This window comes from Orcinus orca, chromosome 10, assembly GCF_937001465.1.
Source record: "Orcinus orca chromosome 10, mOrcOrc1.1, whole genome shotgun sequence".
Lineage (NCBI taxonomy): Eukaryota > Metazoa > Chordata > Mammalia > Artiodactyla > Delphinidae > Orcinus > Orcinus orca.
Window position 1 is genome coordinate 44,623,201 of NC_064568.1, and position 16,932 is coordinate 44,640,132.

The 16,932-nt window shown below is 43.5% G+C and overlaps 1 protein-coding gene across 9 annotated transcripts in view; it reads right to left on the reverse strand.

Annotated features, from left to right (window-relative positions):
• The window catches only part of ULK4 (unc-51 like kinase 4), a 529,281-nt gene that overhangs the window by 253,526 nt on the left and 258,823 nt on the right, over positions 1-16,932 (reverse strand). The gene's annotated exons all lie outside the window — the stretch shown is intronic.

Sequence of the window (16,932 nt, forward strand, 5' to 3'; positions counted from 1 at the left end):
AAATAACTTGGGGCTTCCCTGGTGGTGCAGTGGTTGAGAATCCACCTGCCAATGCAGGGGACATGGGTTCGAGCCCTGGTCCGGGAAGATCCCACATGCTGCGGAGCAACTAAGTCCGTGCACCACAACTACTGAGCCTGAGCTCTAGAGCCCGCGAGCCACAACTATTGAACCCGCATCCCGCAACTACTGAAGCCTCCATGCTTAGAGCCCGTGCTCCGCAACAAGAGAAGCCACAGAAATGAGAAGCCCGTGCACCTCAATGAAGAGTAGCCCCCACTCGCCGCAACTAGAGAAAGCCCATGCACAGCAACAAAGACCCAACACAGCCAAAAATAACTAAATTAATTAAAAAAAAAACTTGCTTTAGTTTTGTTTCCTATTCACTCTTCTGAATTTTTTAAAAATTAAACAACTAGTACTGATTGTGATTGAAACTATAAAATTTCAAATAGTATAAAAATAAAGTCTTTAAGCTCCAGGACTAGGGGAGGCAAGCTAGCTGCATAGAGTATAGAAAGAATGGAGGCACTCGCTCTCAGGACTGTGCCAATGCAAGCACTTGCTGGAAGTGAGTGCTTCTAGGAGGCTAGCTTGTCCCACACTAGCCATGGCCCCGCCCCTTGGTCACTCTGTTAATAACGAGTCCTATCCTAAAGAGTTATGAGTGTATCAATTTAGTAGACTCCATCCAGACCCTTTCCTATTCATTTTCTCCCTTTCTCTCTCTCTCTCTCACACACACACAGAATACATGGTTTGCTCTGTTATCTAAACATAAGTTATATCATATTTATTAAGTCACTCAACAAATAACTAATGAAGACCTATTATGTACCTGTTCTAGGCACTGTTCTAGGCACCTGAGAGAACAAAACAAGGTTCCCTGTCCTCATGGAAAGAGACAACAAACAACAGGCACAGGGACTTCCCTAGTGGTCAAGTGGTTAAGACTCTGTGTTCCCAAAGCAGTGGGCCCAGGTTCGATCTCTGGTCAGGGAACTAGATCCCGCGTGCCCCAACCAGAGATTCCGCATGCCACAAATAAGACCCGGAGCAGCCAAATAAATAAATACTAAAAAAAGAAGAAAAAAAGCAGGCACAGTAAGTAAGTAAACTGGACTACGTGTTAGAAGATAACAAGTGCTATGGTAGAAAAAGAAAAGAGCAGAGCAGGAAAGGAGGGTTGGGAGTTCAGCAGTGAGGCTGTCCATCATTTTACATGGTGTTGTCAGGGTGGGACTCATTGAGAAGGTGTCATCTGAGTGGAAATTTTATTTTACTTTTTAAATGCTGAAGGATCTTAGAATTCTTTGGACTTAGTTTTAATAAAATTTTCTTTTGAAATAATTTTAGATTTACAGAAGAGTTGCAAAGACAGTGTAGAGAGTTTCCATATACCCTTCACCCAGATGTTCCCTATGTTAACAGCATACCCAACCAAGGTACACTGATCAAAACTCAGAAATGGGACTTCCCTGGTGGTCCAGTGGTAAAGAATCTGCCTTCCATATTTCACAGACCGAGAACAAAAAATTTCACAATTTGTATGGAAACACAAAAGACCCCGAATAGCCAAAGCAATCTTGAGACAGAAAAACGGAGCTGGAGGAATCAGGCTCCCGGACTTCAGACTATACAACAAAGCTATGGTAATCAAGACAGTATGGTACTGGCACAAAAAGAGACATATAGATCAATGGAACAGGATAGAAAGCCCAGAGATAAACCCATGCACATATGGTCACCTCATCTTTGATAAAGGAGGCAAGAATATAAAATGGAGAAAAGACAGCCTCTTCAATAAGTGGTGCTGGGAAAATTGGACAGCTACATGTAAAAGAATGAAATTAGGGCTTCGCTGGTGGCTCAGTGGTTGAGAGTCCGCCTGCCCATGCAGGGGACACGGGTTCGTGCCCCAGTCTGGGAAGATCCCACATGCCGCGGAGCGGCTGGGCCCGTGAGCCATGGCCGCTGAGCCTGCGCGTCCAGAGCCTGTGCAACAGGAGAGGCCACAGCAGTGAGAGGCCCGCGTACCGCAAAAAAAAAAAAAAAAAAGAATGAAATTAGAACACTCCCTAACACCATACACAAAAATAAAGTCAAAACGGATTAAAGACTTAAATGTAAGGCCAAACATCATCAAACTCTTAGAGGAAAACATAGGCAGAACACTCTATGACATAAATCACAGCAAGATCCTTTTTGACCCACCTCCTAGAGAAATGGAAATAAAAACAAAAATAAACAAATGGGACCTAATGAAATGTAAAACCTTTTGCACAGCAAAGGAAACCATAAACAAGACAAAAAGACAAGCCTCAGAATGGTAGAAAATATTTGCAAATGAAGCAACTGACAAAGGATTAATCTCCAAAATTTACAAGCAGCTCATGCAGCTCAATATCAAAAAAACAAACAACCTAATCCAAAAATGGGCAGAAGACCTAAATAGACATTTCTCCAAAGAAGATATACAGACTGCCAACAAACAGATGAAAGAATGCGCAACATCATTCATCATTAGAGAAATGCAAATCAAAACTACAATGAGGTATCATCTCACAGCGGTCAGAATGGCCATCATCAAAAAATCTACAAACAATAAATGCTGGAGAGGGTGTGGAGAAAAGGGAACCCTCATACACTGTTGGTGGGAATGTAAATGGATACAGCCACTATGGAGAACAGTATGGAGGTTCCTTAAAAAACTAAAAATAGAACTACCATTTGAGCCAGCAATCCCACTACTGGGTATATACCCTGAGAAAGCGATAATTCAAAAAGAGTCATGTACCACAACGTTCACTGCAGCTCTATTTACAATAGCCAGAACATGGAAGCAACCTAAGTGCCCATCGACAGATGAATGGATAAAGAAGATGTGGCACATATATACAATGGAATATTACGCAGCCATAAAAAGAAACAAAATTGAGTTATTTGTAGCGAGGTGGATGGACCTAGAGTCTGTCATACAGAGCGAAGTCAGAAAAAGAAAAACCAATATTGTATGCTAACACATATATACTGAATCTTAAAAAAAAAAAAAGGTCATGAAGAACCTAGGGGCAAGACGGGAATAAACATGCAGACCTACTAGAGAATGGACTTGAGGACACGGGGAGGGGGAAGGGTAAGCTGAGACAAAGTGAGAGAGTGGCATGGACATATATACACTACCAAATGTGAAATAGATAGCTAGTGGGAAGCAGTCGCATAGCATAGGGAAATCAGCTTGGTGCTTTGTGACCAGCTAGAAGGGTGGGATAGGGAGGGTGGGAGGGAGGGAGACGCAAGAGGGAAGAGATATGGGGATATATGTATATGTATAACTGATTCACTTCGTTATAAAGCAGAAACTAACACACCATTGTAAAGCAATTATACTCCAATAAAAACGTTAAAAAAAAAAAAAAAAGAATCCGCCTTCCAGTGCAGGAGACACAGGTTCAATCCCTGGTCAGGGAACTAAGATCCCACATGCCGCGGGGCAACTAAGCCCATGATCCACAACTGCTGAGCTCACGCGCCTCAAGTAGAGACCCTGCGTGCTGGAAAACTACAGAGCCTGCACGCTCTGGAACCTGCACGCCGCAACTAGGGAGAGAAAACCCGCATGCCACAACTAGAGAGAAGCCCGCGCACCACAACAAAAGAGCCCGCATGCCTCAACGAAGATCCCATGTGCTGCAACTAAGACTTGACGCAGCCAAAAATAAATTAAATAAATAAATAAATCTTTAAAATAAGAAACAAAACTAGGGACTTAACACTGATACAAAACTAACAGTGGAACTACAGACTTTATTCAAATTTCACATTTTCCACTAACATCCTTTTCTGTTCTGGGATCCAATACAGGATCCCATATTGCATTTAGAATTAACTCATTTTTGCAATACATATTTACTAAGTGCCCACTGTTCTAGGTACTTGGCTTATGTCAGTGAATAGAAGAGACCAAATAAAATGTTTTTTCACTAATTTTTTTTAAGAAACAGCCCTGCCCTTGCGGTTGCCCTGTGGAGTTTACCTTGAAGCAGAGGGGGAAGACAACATAGTAAATAATTCCATGGTATGTTAAAGATGATACACACTACAGGAGAAAACAGAACAGGGTAAAGTGGTTTGGGAGTGCCGCGGGGGAAGGCTGCAGTTCTAAACAAGGCACGTAAGGCATACCTCCTTCGGAAGGCAGCGCCTGAGCAGGTTTGGATTTACTCTTTATGCTGCCAGGTTCTGTTAGCTAGTTTGTTTTAGGGTAGTTGAATCAATGTTCTTCAATGTTATTGGCCTATGAGTGACATCCTCATCTGATTTTAGTATCAGTTTCACGTTAGCCTTGTCCATCCATTTTATTCCACAAATAACTTATTGTGCATCTATTTCTGGGTGATGTGGTAGAACTCACTAATAAAAGCAACTGGGCTCAGTGTATTTTTACCGGTAGATCTTTAAATATTTTTTTGAAAAACATCTTATACTCAGGAATGTACACACTGACCCAATTTTATTTCCATTTTCCAAGAAAATCACCTATAATGTCCAAGTTTCCAAGCGTATTGTAATAGAACCGTACACAGCAGTCACCAGTCTTCACCTGTCTTCTCTGAACCGACTGACATCACCTTTTACCTGTCTCCTCCCTCTTTCTTGTTGGTCAGACTCACCAAAGCCTTGCCTATTTTATTGGTCTTTTCAAGGACCCAGCTTTCCGTTTTACTCAAGAATCTACATTTGTGACTTCGAGTTAGTCATTACAAATGTACACGATTTCCCACTTCCCCCTCCTACATATGCAGGAGGATGACACTTCCCTGCCCCTTCATAATTCGAGATGCCCATAACTGGACTTACTTTGGCCAATTAAGACTCATCTGGGCAGACGCTTTAAGGGTCAGAGAGGGCTTCGCCGTCCTGTCTTTCCTCTGCCCTTAAGACCAGTGATGGTCTAGACGGTAGAGGCTCCAGTAGCCCAGGTCTCAGAGTGAGGACGTGCAACAGAGACACTGGGACTCCCCTGATGAACACACGGCTTCCAAAGCGCACCAAAATACCAACACGGCATCAGGCTCTGAAACTGCAGTTAACAGACTTGTACATCCCACCAACAGGAGCCACTTGATTTCATGAGTCTTACCATCTATATCTTTAATACAAGGCAAAAGGTCTGCTTTCCAAATACCACTGGCTGAAAATTTATATTCTTTAGAAACACAGGCTTAAGAGTGGATGTTAATGTTTGATGCTATTAGGCTGTGAGTTTCTCTGTTTTACCTTTACAGATAGATACACAAAAGGTCATTGAAAGTATAAGTGAGGGAAAGACATCAGACGAGCCTAAACAGAAGACTTACTAGCTGCGGGGCTGGCAGCTGGGCCCGGGGGACAGCCGAGCCCGTCCAGCACCACGCCTGCCATTCCCCGACATGCTGACAGTGCCTTGCATTGTGGTCACCATAAAATAACTCTCATTGGCATCCAAGCTTAATAAAAACACCTTCATTCTGCTCAAAAAGAGCAATCGATAGATACGGAGAAGCCAAACTGAACAGCCTCAACCATATAAAATTCACTGACACCAGCTTAAGAATATTAATGTGGAAGCAATGGGCTGCCACCAATTTCATCTAATTATTCTTACAGTTGGTTGGAAGGAAAGGGTGATTAATAAGCACGAAGATGACGTGACATGTTACTCATGATAAAGTAACTAACGATACACAGGAAACATATTCCTGTGAAGAATAAAGACACTAACAAATCTCTTCTTTTGGTCCCATTTGGTAAAATAACACATACCACTCCTGGTTCAAAGGCCAGTCTGTCGGCAAATATAGGTCAGTTTTACTGGAGATAAATCCATTGTTCCTTCCATATACATGTTTTTATGATTAAATGCACCTTTTCTGTGCTCTTGGCAGTATTTCTGGCTCATTGCAAAGCCAATACTTTGGTTTTTCCTTGTGCTCACAGAGCGACAGCCACCTGCTGACGTAGGCATTTCCCTTAAGTACAAAAGCCAAGTTTCCAAACCTCCGTTATCCCTGAACACTAAGAACCCAGGACCGTACCCCAGCCAACCAGGTCCTGAGACTCCTGGCCTGGAGTTTCCAGAATCACTGCAGAAGGAAGGGCTCTGCCAGCCCCACTACTCAATCCGCAGAGGGGCATAAAGGTACACTCTACCAAAAGCCCCCACTAACCTTATCACTGGAAACACTCAGGGCACCATATTTGATGCAGAGAATAGAGACCAATAATCCTACAACCAGACTGGGAGGCATGATTCCTTTTCTATTCTAGCCATTATTCAAAACACTGTTGTGTTTTAGTTTCTTTGTTGTTGATTTTCAGACCATTCATAGACTGAACTTTGTTCTAAATAAAGTAGGGGCATTATTAAGATTATATTATAAAATTGTACTTACTTCCTCTTCCTTCTTGTAGGTATAAATGTTTATTACCTAGTATGAGGGAGGGAGACCATGGAACAGAGTCACTGTTCCTGCTCAAGATGACAACATGGTTCTCTAGGGGGAACCTAGACAGTTATTGCTGTGGCCTAGATCATAACTTCCCCCAGAAAGAATGCTAAAGACAGGCGAAGGGTAGTTGAGAAGGTATAAATGTGAATTAAGCATACTTCTATTATTTTCTATCAAATTGAATTATTTCATTTCTCTTAGCAACTTTATTAAGATTTGTTCTTGCTGTTCACAACCATATTCATAGCCCACAGGGGATAAATTATGCTTTGAAAAACATCATATTTACTTTCAAAGTCAGAGTAGACAATTATATGAAGGCAGAAACCACCAGGGTAAACATGTGGGACAAGGGTTCTTCCTGGGCCCCTGGAAGACTGATGTAAAGAGGAAAGGGAACCACAAGTTTGATTCAAAGACCTTGGGTCAGAGCTGGAGGGAAGGGAAGATGCTGATTAAAGGCTGTGTCTTCATTAGATGTTCCTCTAAGACAACCCCTCTCCCTAAAAAGTCTACCTGAGCCCCAGGGTGAAAGGACTGTAAGAGAAGCCTAGGTAAAATCCTGGTGCCTTTTTTTTTTTTTTTTTTAATGCCCATGGCTCACTAACAAAGAAAGGGGTCCACTCCACTGGCACCCCAACACATGGAAGAAAAGTGGTGTGCGGAGAGAAGGAAGCTTTTAATGACCTGCAACAGGGTCTCTGGCACAGGGTCTGGGGCCCAGGCACCAGCACCTTCTGTGCTGATTGAAGCAGAGCTGCCACGTGGGCCCGAGCCAGGACAAGGCAGCACTGACAATATACTGATAAGGTACTATGTGCCATGGCCTCTACCCCAAGCATTCTATCTCATTTAATCCTCACCAAAATCCTGAAGTGACTACAGTTCTCCCCACTTTACAGATAAGGACATTGAGGTTAGCGAGATGAAGTGTCACTTGCCCAGGATCACCCAGCTCCTCTATTGTGAAGCTGGGATCCAGTCTGTAGGATGGCAGGGGTCCCTAATCACCAAGCGACGTTGCCTGGTGACCACATTAATGGAGCAGGAGAGCGGAGGGTGGGGTGTCAGGGTCACCAGTCAGCACACCCCCGGTTAGTCAACATGACCTGAGGACCCACGGACTTAAAAGAATCCAGAGGCAGGGGTGGAAAGAGGCACAGACATACTGATTTGGGGCCGCTACTGTAATGTTGCCCTCCGTCTTCAGCTACAATGTGACCAGCCCTGTGTCACCACCACTGGGAACTCCTGGCTTCACAAGAGCCCTTAATACAGATCATTTGCTGTAAGACATGCAACCCGGGAAGAAAGATGTGGGTATTAGGCAACTAAGGAAAGGGAAGAATGGGCATACTACCCCCAAGGATGAAATCACATACTGGCCCCACAGTCAACAGCCACATGATTGAGACGCTCAGTGTCAGTGTAGGCTTGACGGGTGAGAAAGAAAGCTGAGCTCACAGGAGAAGCCATCACTGCTATCCTACAAAGACACCCAAGGCGATCCTACTGCACTTTAAGATAATGACAAAAATCTTTAACTCCTTCATCCACAGCCCAATAAGCAAGGCTGACCTAATTTGTGTGCCCAACGCCACAGTGTACGGACATTTAACAAACAGGGCACTTGAGAGTTCTAATAAAACATAGCATTTGCCAGTAGAGATAATTAGAATGGAAGCCACAAAATTCTAGTGTTTGGCAACATAGATGAAACAACTTCATTAAAATGTACAGCTTCAGCAAATGAAAGGTAGGAGAGCACTGGACCCTGAAGAATCAGCCTTCTCGAAACTAATTGCCTCAGTGCTTGAAGAGGACAGCTCTGCAACACCAAGGGCACAGCAAGGAAACACCGCTAAAAAACGATCAGCCTTCCCAAAGTGCTTTCACTGTAAACGGAGCATTATACTTGACGCTAATATCTGACGATGGAAACGGCACTAGAAGACTCCAGATGTCCAGATGAAAAAGTGGGGCTGGGGTCTGAACAGTCCAGGTAGGAGATACCTTTAACGATCAAAAATAATAATGAACTGTGGCAACTCTCTTCTGCCCTTGGTGTGGGTCGGGATTCAAAAGACAACACATTAGAAGACAAGAACCGATCCTACAAGGTTAGAGAGAGCACCGAGAGAACGAAAAGCAGAAGCACACACAAGTGATGCACACGTGACATCCACGATCTCTTAGAAATAAACACACAGCATATCCCATTCAACACACATTCACATTACCTTTCAGGGGGAAAAACTTACGTTGTTCTGCAAGCTGCCCCTGTACTGCACATGTCCTTGCACTTGGTACAGATGTGCTGCCCCAGGACGTAGTGGGGTGTCCACCCACTCTCCTTTTCATACGTTCTCCTGCGTGCCCAGAATGCTAGAGATCTGGAGCCTGCAGAATCGAGCCTTCAGAGCACCCAAACCACATGAGTACATGCGTGCAGAAGAGGACACTTTCATGTTATTGATTTTTCACAAGGCTGTCCCACAGGCAGCTCAAACTCAGTGGAATCGAAACTGAACTCAGCTCCTTTCCCCTCACACTTTCTCCTTTTCCATTTTCCAATTCAATGAACGACCCTCCAATCTGCCCAGCTACCCAGTCATAAATCTTGGAATCACCCGGGACTGCTGTCTCTATTCTCATCTCCCACAACCAATCAGCCATGACAGTCCCCTGGTTCTCCCCGAGCCCCTCCTGAATCTGTCGTCTGCTCTCCAACCCCACTGCCACTGCCCTCTTTGGCCGGGGCCACCACCGTCTCCTAAAGGTATCTCTACCTCCGGCCTCACCGTTCTGACTGCTAACCAGCTTCCTCTTTCTGAAGTGGCAGAGATTAGGCTCCACTCTCAGGGCTGACATCGGGGGCCGCGAGCCTGGGGAGTGAGTGTGTCGGAGTCTACAGTAGGTCCAGGGTGGAGGGAGGCCACTGTTTCCCACAGTCCAGTTTGTGTCCAAAGTCCCAGTGGGATTCCAAGGCCTGGAAGGGGGAGAAGCCACAAGAACCAGGAGATGACAGAGCAAGGGCACTGGAGCTCCAAGGCTTTCAATCCCAGAGGAGCATTGCATTACAAGTTCGAAATAGTCTCAAGACTTATCGAGACAAATACTGACCCCTGGGGGTGAGAAACAGGGAAGGAAACAAACTGGATTAAACGGCAAGGGCACAGAGTGATTTAAAATGAATTCACTCATAAATATATATATGGGATTTCCTGGGAAGAAAGGCCAGGATGTAGGGGTCCAAAGTGGGACTGTTTGGGGTATGAGGAAATTGGTGCTGGGGTAACCGCTACTGGGCCTTTGCTCTACCAGCTGTGAAGCAGTTAACCAGCTCCTCTGCCGTGTGGTCGGGGTTTTGTGGGGCTGAGCAGGCTCTGAGGAGACTCCAAGGGCCTGGAAATGTTCTTCTCCAATCTGTAGCCAAAAACATATGATGCTCTCACCCTAAGGGCCTAGAAGTATAAAATTAAGTCCTTTCTTTTATTTAGATCTCCCTCCATCCTTCTGGTTAAACACACAAGAGAAAAGAGTTTCAAATTGTTTTTAAATTTGACTGACAAACATGGTAGAGCCCCTCTGGCAGCAAACACAAGTTATTATCAGCAATACATTCCAGCTGGCACAGAAGGGAGTCTGGCTCGGCTGGTACCATCTGTCAATCAGTGTGCCAGCTCGGCTCTAGAATCCCAGTCCTGTGCAACACCCACGGCAGTGCACTGTGGATGCCCTTCCGGCAGGTTAATTGTGTCACTTGGCTTCCCCAGCCGTGCCCTTTCACATTATGTAGGCTTCTAGCAGGAAGCTTCCGTCCTCTGGGCTCCCAGCAGGGCCCTAGGCCTCAAGGCAGGCATAGTAGGCCCGAGCCAACACTATTCAGGAGGGAGAACCCTGGCCGTGGAGCCGAAGGGAAGCTGCCAGGACCAGTGTCCCCAGGGATGGATTGTACCCCTTTCATGTGTGTGCCTGGAGTGTTGAAAGACAGGCCACTCTGGCCCACAACACACTCTCTGAGCTAAATACGGGCCTGAAATAGCGAGGACAGATGAGAAAGAGAAAATACAAGTGTGCATCCAGACACAAAACCCCTCCTGCCTTCTCTTAGCATCCCTGCCAACGTGCAAAGTAAGAACAACAACAACAAAAGGAACGAAACTGGGTCATTTGTAGAGATGTGGATGGACCTAGAGGCAGTCATATAGAGTGAAGTATGTCAGAAAGAGAGAAACAAATATTGTATATTATTGTATATTATTATATATAGTATATATATATATATTATAATATATATATTATTATATATATTATTTGTATATAAGAGACAGTCATATAGAGTGAAGTATGTCAGAAAGAAACAAATATTGTATATTATTGTATATTATTATATATAGTATATATTATATATATGTATATATATGTATATGCATATATATTATTATTGTATATTATTATATTATTATATATAATATATTATATATATGTATATATATGTATATGCATATATATATTATATATTGTATATTATTATATTATTATATATAATATAATAATATATTATATATATTATTTATATATAATATACAAATATTGTATATTATCTGTGGAATCTAGAAAAATGGTACAGATGAACCAGTTTGCAAGGCAGAAATAGAGACACAGATGTAGAGAACAAACGTATGGACACCAAGGAGGAGGGCGGGATGAATCAGGAGATTGGGATTAACATATATACACTAATATGTATAAAATAACTAATGAGATCCTGCTGTATAACACAGGGAACTCTACTTCACTGTACAATAGCAACTAACACAACATTGTAAAACAGCTATACCCGAATTAAAAAAAAAAAAAGAAAAGGAAAAGAACAACAACAACAATAAAAAAACAACATTAAAGGCTTGGCAAACTCATATTCCTTCTTAAAAATTCAGGCCAGATGTTGTCTGCTGAAGCTGGGGTGTGGGCAGGCACGAAGGCTGCCCTTCTCACGTTGGACGGCGTTTCCATCACCTTCCCGTGCTTGCCTTCATCACAGCACCTACCACATCCCTTAACTATTGTTCATCGATTCCTCGGCCAGTGCCGAGCCCCTTGAGGGAAAAATCAGGACTTTTAGCCGGGTCTCCAGAGCCTAGGTGCAGTGCCCAGTATGCAGTGGCCTCTGGTAAAATAAGGAAACGCTCAATGTCCCTTATACGAACACAGCTTGGGAAGGGATATACAGCTTGTGGGATGCTCTTTCGAGAAATGAACTTGTCAGCAACTAGAAACTGCCTTCAATGAAGCAATCAGTAAATATTTATGGAGCGCCTAAAGTTTGCTATTTACGGGTGTGAAACAGAACTACAAAAGGATAAAAAAAAGACCTTTCTCGAAACGTTTTCAACCAGTATCTATTTACATCTGAATAATGTTTGCAATAAGTGATGCATTCAGATATTTTGACTTAAAATGAAACACATAAAATCTCTCACCTGCTACATATTTGTCAAGTACTCATGAAGCACTTGAATCAGCATGGAAAATGTACACTCTAAAATTCTGAAAGACGCTGACAGTTTTAATGGGACCCTCCGTTAAAGATAACTGCTCACAAATATAAAGAAGTGTCCTATTCTAAAGAAAGAAAATATTACAGAAGGCAAAAATGAATGAAAAGATCAATACACAGAATTAGCACAAGACAGCTTTCAATTACAGCTATCGTGACTGTGGGAGTTGGCAGTTTTTGCAGTGGGAGTTCCCCAGGCGTTGGTACTCATGGTTCCAGTCCCAAAGCAGAACCAGTAAAACCTGCAGGAAAAAGATATTACCGGGAAACGACTGGAAGTTTACTTAAACCTAGGGTTGCAAGGCACATAAAGAAATGGTGCAGTAAGTGAAAAAAAACTGGGCTGAAAAAAACATAAGAGCTCCTTGGCCTGCCCCAAAACAGCTGGCAAGCCTGGAGGAAAGCAAGAATCATACTACCAGACTTTGGAAGAACTGGAGAGGACTTTCTATGTCAATCATTTGATTTTAAAAATAAAGAAATCAAAGCCCTGAGAAGGGAACATAAGGAATAGGGCCAGGACTTCAACTCAGAAGTGCATCTTCCTTTTCCATTACCTCACTTTGCCCTCACGATTCTAAAATTCACATCAGGGAATGGATAAAGAAGATGTGGTACATATACACAATGAAATACTACGCAGCCATAAAAAAGGATGAATAATGCCATCTGCAGCAACATGGATGCAACTAGAGATGATCATACTAAGTGAAGTAAGTCAGAAAGAGAAAGACAAATACCATATGATGTCACTTATATGCAGAACCTAATATATGACACAAATGAACCTATCTACGAAACAAAGAGAATCACAGATATAGAGGCAGACTCGTGGTTGCCAAGGTGGAGTAGGGGGGTGGGGGAGGGATGGATTGGGAGTTTGGGATTAGCAGGCGCAAACTATTATATACAGAATGGATAAACTAGGTCCTACTGTAAAGCACAGGGAACTATATTCAATATCCTGTGATAAACCATAATGGAAAAGAATATGGAAAAGAATGTATATACATGTATAACTGAATCACTTTGCTGTACAGCAGAAATTAACAAAACACTGTAAATTAGCTATACTTCAATAAAAAAATAAATAACGATCATATCGAGGTATGCAGAGTCAAGGAGGTAACTTTAAAGATGGATACAAATTTTGTGCACACTGGAGTAGTGCTTTAAGTACTGCTCCCCAGGGCTGCAGACTCATTTGTCCTTAGCATCTTCTTTGATAGGTCAGCTCTTATCCCTGAACAGGTAGGTGAGATAGCGTTGGGGAAATGGGAAAACCTCAACATAATGCCGACTGACCCCCATGCCTGGGAAGCACATACTTTCTGGAGCTGACAGGATTTTTTCAACCAGTTTTTATTGCAGGGGGTTATCTCTAAAGAGGTGATAGGAGAGCCTAGCCATCTCACAGAAATGTTAAACAAGGAGCACCTTTTCCCAATAAATGATTCTGAGCAGGTAACAAATCAGACATCAGGGGAACTGCAAACACATATATGTGATGTTTAAAAATCAGCAGCATCTAAGGCAGCCCAGATCTCTGTCACTCTCCCTAAAATTTGCTGCACTTGGTATTTTAGGCATGATCACACTTTTGTTCTCAATCTCCATAATGGAGGGCAGTTTTCCTTTTCTTAGACTCTACTTAGATAATAACAGTTATATTTGTTGGAACGTTCGATAAGCTCATTTTTGGCCACACAACGATAAAAACTACAACATCTTGGAAAACAAACTGGCTGCAATGTGATAAAATCATCTCAGGAATTTTTCATTTCCTAGATGATATTTTGTGTTCTTACTAGCATTTAAAAAATTAAGTGGAATTGGAAGATTCCCTAGATATAAGCATAAACTGGTCAATGTTAATGTGGTTCATGCTGGACAACCACAGGGGGGATCAAGGTGTATTTTGCTGGGAAAAGGTTTGAGAAAAAGAATCAATAAACCTGCAGGGCATGGGCTGGGCAAACAAGAAGAGTCAGGAGACTGACCAACTTGACCATGGGAGAAAGTGACCATATACTTGCCAGTGTCCATTTCTGAAGTTGAAAAGGGAAATGACAGTTTAAATTAATTTCTTATGCCAAACGAGGCAGTATGTCTAAGAGCCTTGAGACATCAGTTGACCCTCCCCTTTAATATCTATTCTGGGACAAACACCCTTGGCAGCCTTGGCTATAGGTTAGGCATCCAAGACTCATCTATGGAGTGCCCATTTGGTCGCGGCACTGTTTCTGCATGAAACCAGCAGTCCCACCAGTTCATGAAAAGTCCCTTGAGCTCAGGAATGAGCAAGTGAGGAGGAGGGAAAAGGGAAAGCTATGGTGTTTTCATATTTTTAAATCCTGTATTTCAATAAATGAACTTCAGCTTGAAGAGCTTAGATGTCAAGTTGGCATCATTAAAGTTTCCTCATGCAGGTCTGAGAGAAAACCAGAAATCAGAACGAGTGCTAAGAATAAGGGGAGGGAGGAAGGATGGAAGGGAGACAGACTACGGAGGGAGAAAGGATGGGAAGGAAGAAAAGAGGGTCAGAAGGATTTTCCCCAAGAGGAAAAGTCAGCCCAGTAGGGCTGAGCTCAGGGAATAACCCCTCGTCTGCAGGTGCTGAATCAAGAGGTCTCTGCATCCAAGGCAGCTGTTCACCTCCGTCTGGAACGAAAAGTGAGGCACAGACCTAGCACACATCCAGCCACTGGGTGCCTGCAAAGAAATGCTGACCAGTGTTTCAGAGGGAGGTGCACACAGACAGAGCTCTTGTTCCTGCAGGGCACCACTGTCTACTGTCAGCCCCCAGGGGACCCCTGCCATTCTCAACAGCCAGGGAGCAGAAAAGCAAGAGGAAGTGCTTTTTAAGTCTGGGCACTTTAACTGTTCTCTTTAACTCTGGGCACTTCCAGCTGTTTCTGGATTCGTGGAGCCCTCCTTTTGGGTTGCTTTCTTGCTACCACACTCTCACCTGTGAGTAGAGTGATGGTGTCACAGCCCCTCCTGCATGTGAAATTTTTTTTTTTTTACTTTACATTTATTTCTTTTTTGGCTGCCTTGGGTCTTCCTTGCTGCACGCGGGCTTTCTCTAGTTGCAGTGAGTGGGGGCCTGCATGTGAATTTTGATGAGCTGCAAATGACTAGATGCCTGGTCCCCTCGGGCTGACTGGCTGGCCGGGAATCCTTCCTCCTGTTGGGGTGCATGATAATGAATGGTGACGGCTGTCATAAGCTTGCGTTGGTGTGGGGTGAACAGAGAAGGGGTGTTGATCCTTAGGCGATGGCCCTGAGCTTCACAGGCATAAACAGCCCACTCCCGGAGGACTGGACTTTATCATTCGCCAGTCTTATTGGCTAAACTTAGAATCTCATCTCTCAGGGCACAAGTAGCAGGTTAAGCAAACCAATCAACCAACCAAAACCTGTTGAGGAAGCAGAAGAAATAATTCACGTAGCTCCAGTTCTGAAACGTTGCACGTCTCTGTGCTCTGAAGTTCAACAAAACGTGTGGGTTCTGCTCCCACCAGGGATCTGCACTCCACCAGAGAGAGAGGCCGAGAGCAATGCCTCTAGGCCACATCGTCCAACTCATTGTCACCAGATCCAACAAGGGCAGAGAAAGAGGCAAAACCTCAGCCAGCTGGAAACACGTTGTCTAAAGCCATACAGATGACAGGGAGACTTTCCCCTACAGCAACTCAGAGGTGCAGAGCGCCCAGATGCATCATTTTGCATCAGCTGCCTTATCCAGGTGCAGGGCTGCGAGCTCCACTGGAAGCAGCAGCAGGGGTCTTTTATGGCTGCAGAAATGGGTGCCCAGAGAGAAACGATCTACTTGGAGACTCAAGCTAAGGTCCTTTTCTTCCCTAACATCCTTTGATGCTATACCCGATGCTGTGTCTTTCCCAAATCAATCTCTGAATGAGAGGTTAAACAATGTCAAATTATATAACAATTTCTAAGCTTTGTGACTATAGTTAAATGAAACTGTTCTGCACAGTCTCAAATATTTATCCGTGGGTTGTGGCAAAGATCACTTAAAAATAAGTTTTAGCACTAGATTGGCATCCCCCCATCTACCCCTCCACAGAATGCTCACTGATCAAACCCAAGAACAATATAAAGTTGTGATATAATGTGAGGAAAAAAGTCCTCAGAATCCTGCCTTTCTTCAGCCCCCTAGAAGAACCCCAAACAGCAGAATCTAGCTGAGTTACCATCAATGCCAACCTCACCACATAAATTTTGGAAGGGAGGGAGAAAAAGAGTATGTTTATGAATTACTGTCTGCTGAATCACAGGGTTTTATAACATAGAAAACAAAACTGACTTGGACAGAATAAACGGATGTAGCTAAGACTCCACACTAAAAAAGCAAAAAGGTCTTAGTGTGAAATTGCATAAATTTAAAAACACACAAACACATACACTTGCACAGACATACACAAAACTCTTTACAAAGTACTACATGAACAATTTGTTAATTATTCATCACTTTCAGTAGTCTGCCCAACTGATACCCTGCTGTATTACAGAAAATAGAGTATATAATTTTGAAGAAGGTAAAAAATGAAAAATCTCCTCTGCACACAAATGAATGTCACTCCTTCAACAATCTGTACTGAAGACCAGCATATGCCAGGCCTGCCCTAGATCCTGATGAAGCGCCCCAAACCTGCCCCGAGATACCTGCCATTGGGGAGCTTCCCATCCAGTGGGTGGGCGGGGCAGACAGTCAACAGGCTAAGGGGCAGCACAGCGTGCCAATCAAGGCAAGCCCTACTCTAAGTATCCCAGGGAATGAGACCTTGGAGAACTGAGATGATGAAAGATTTTAGGAAGGAGACGGGAACGGACCTGGGAAGGAACCTGGGGAGGTCT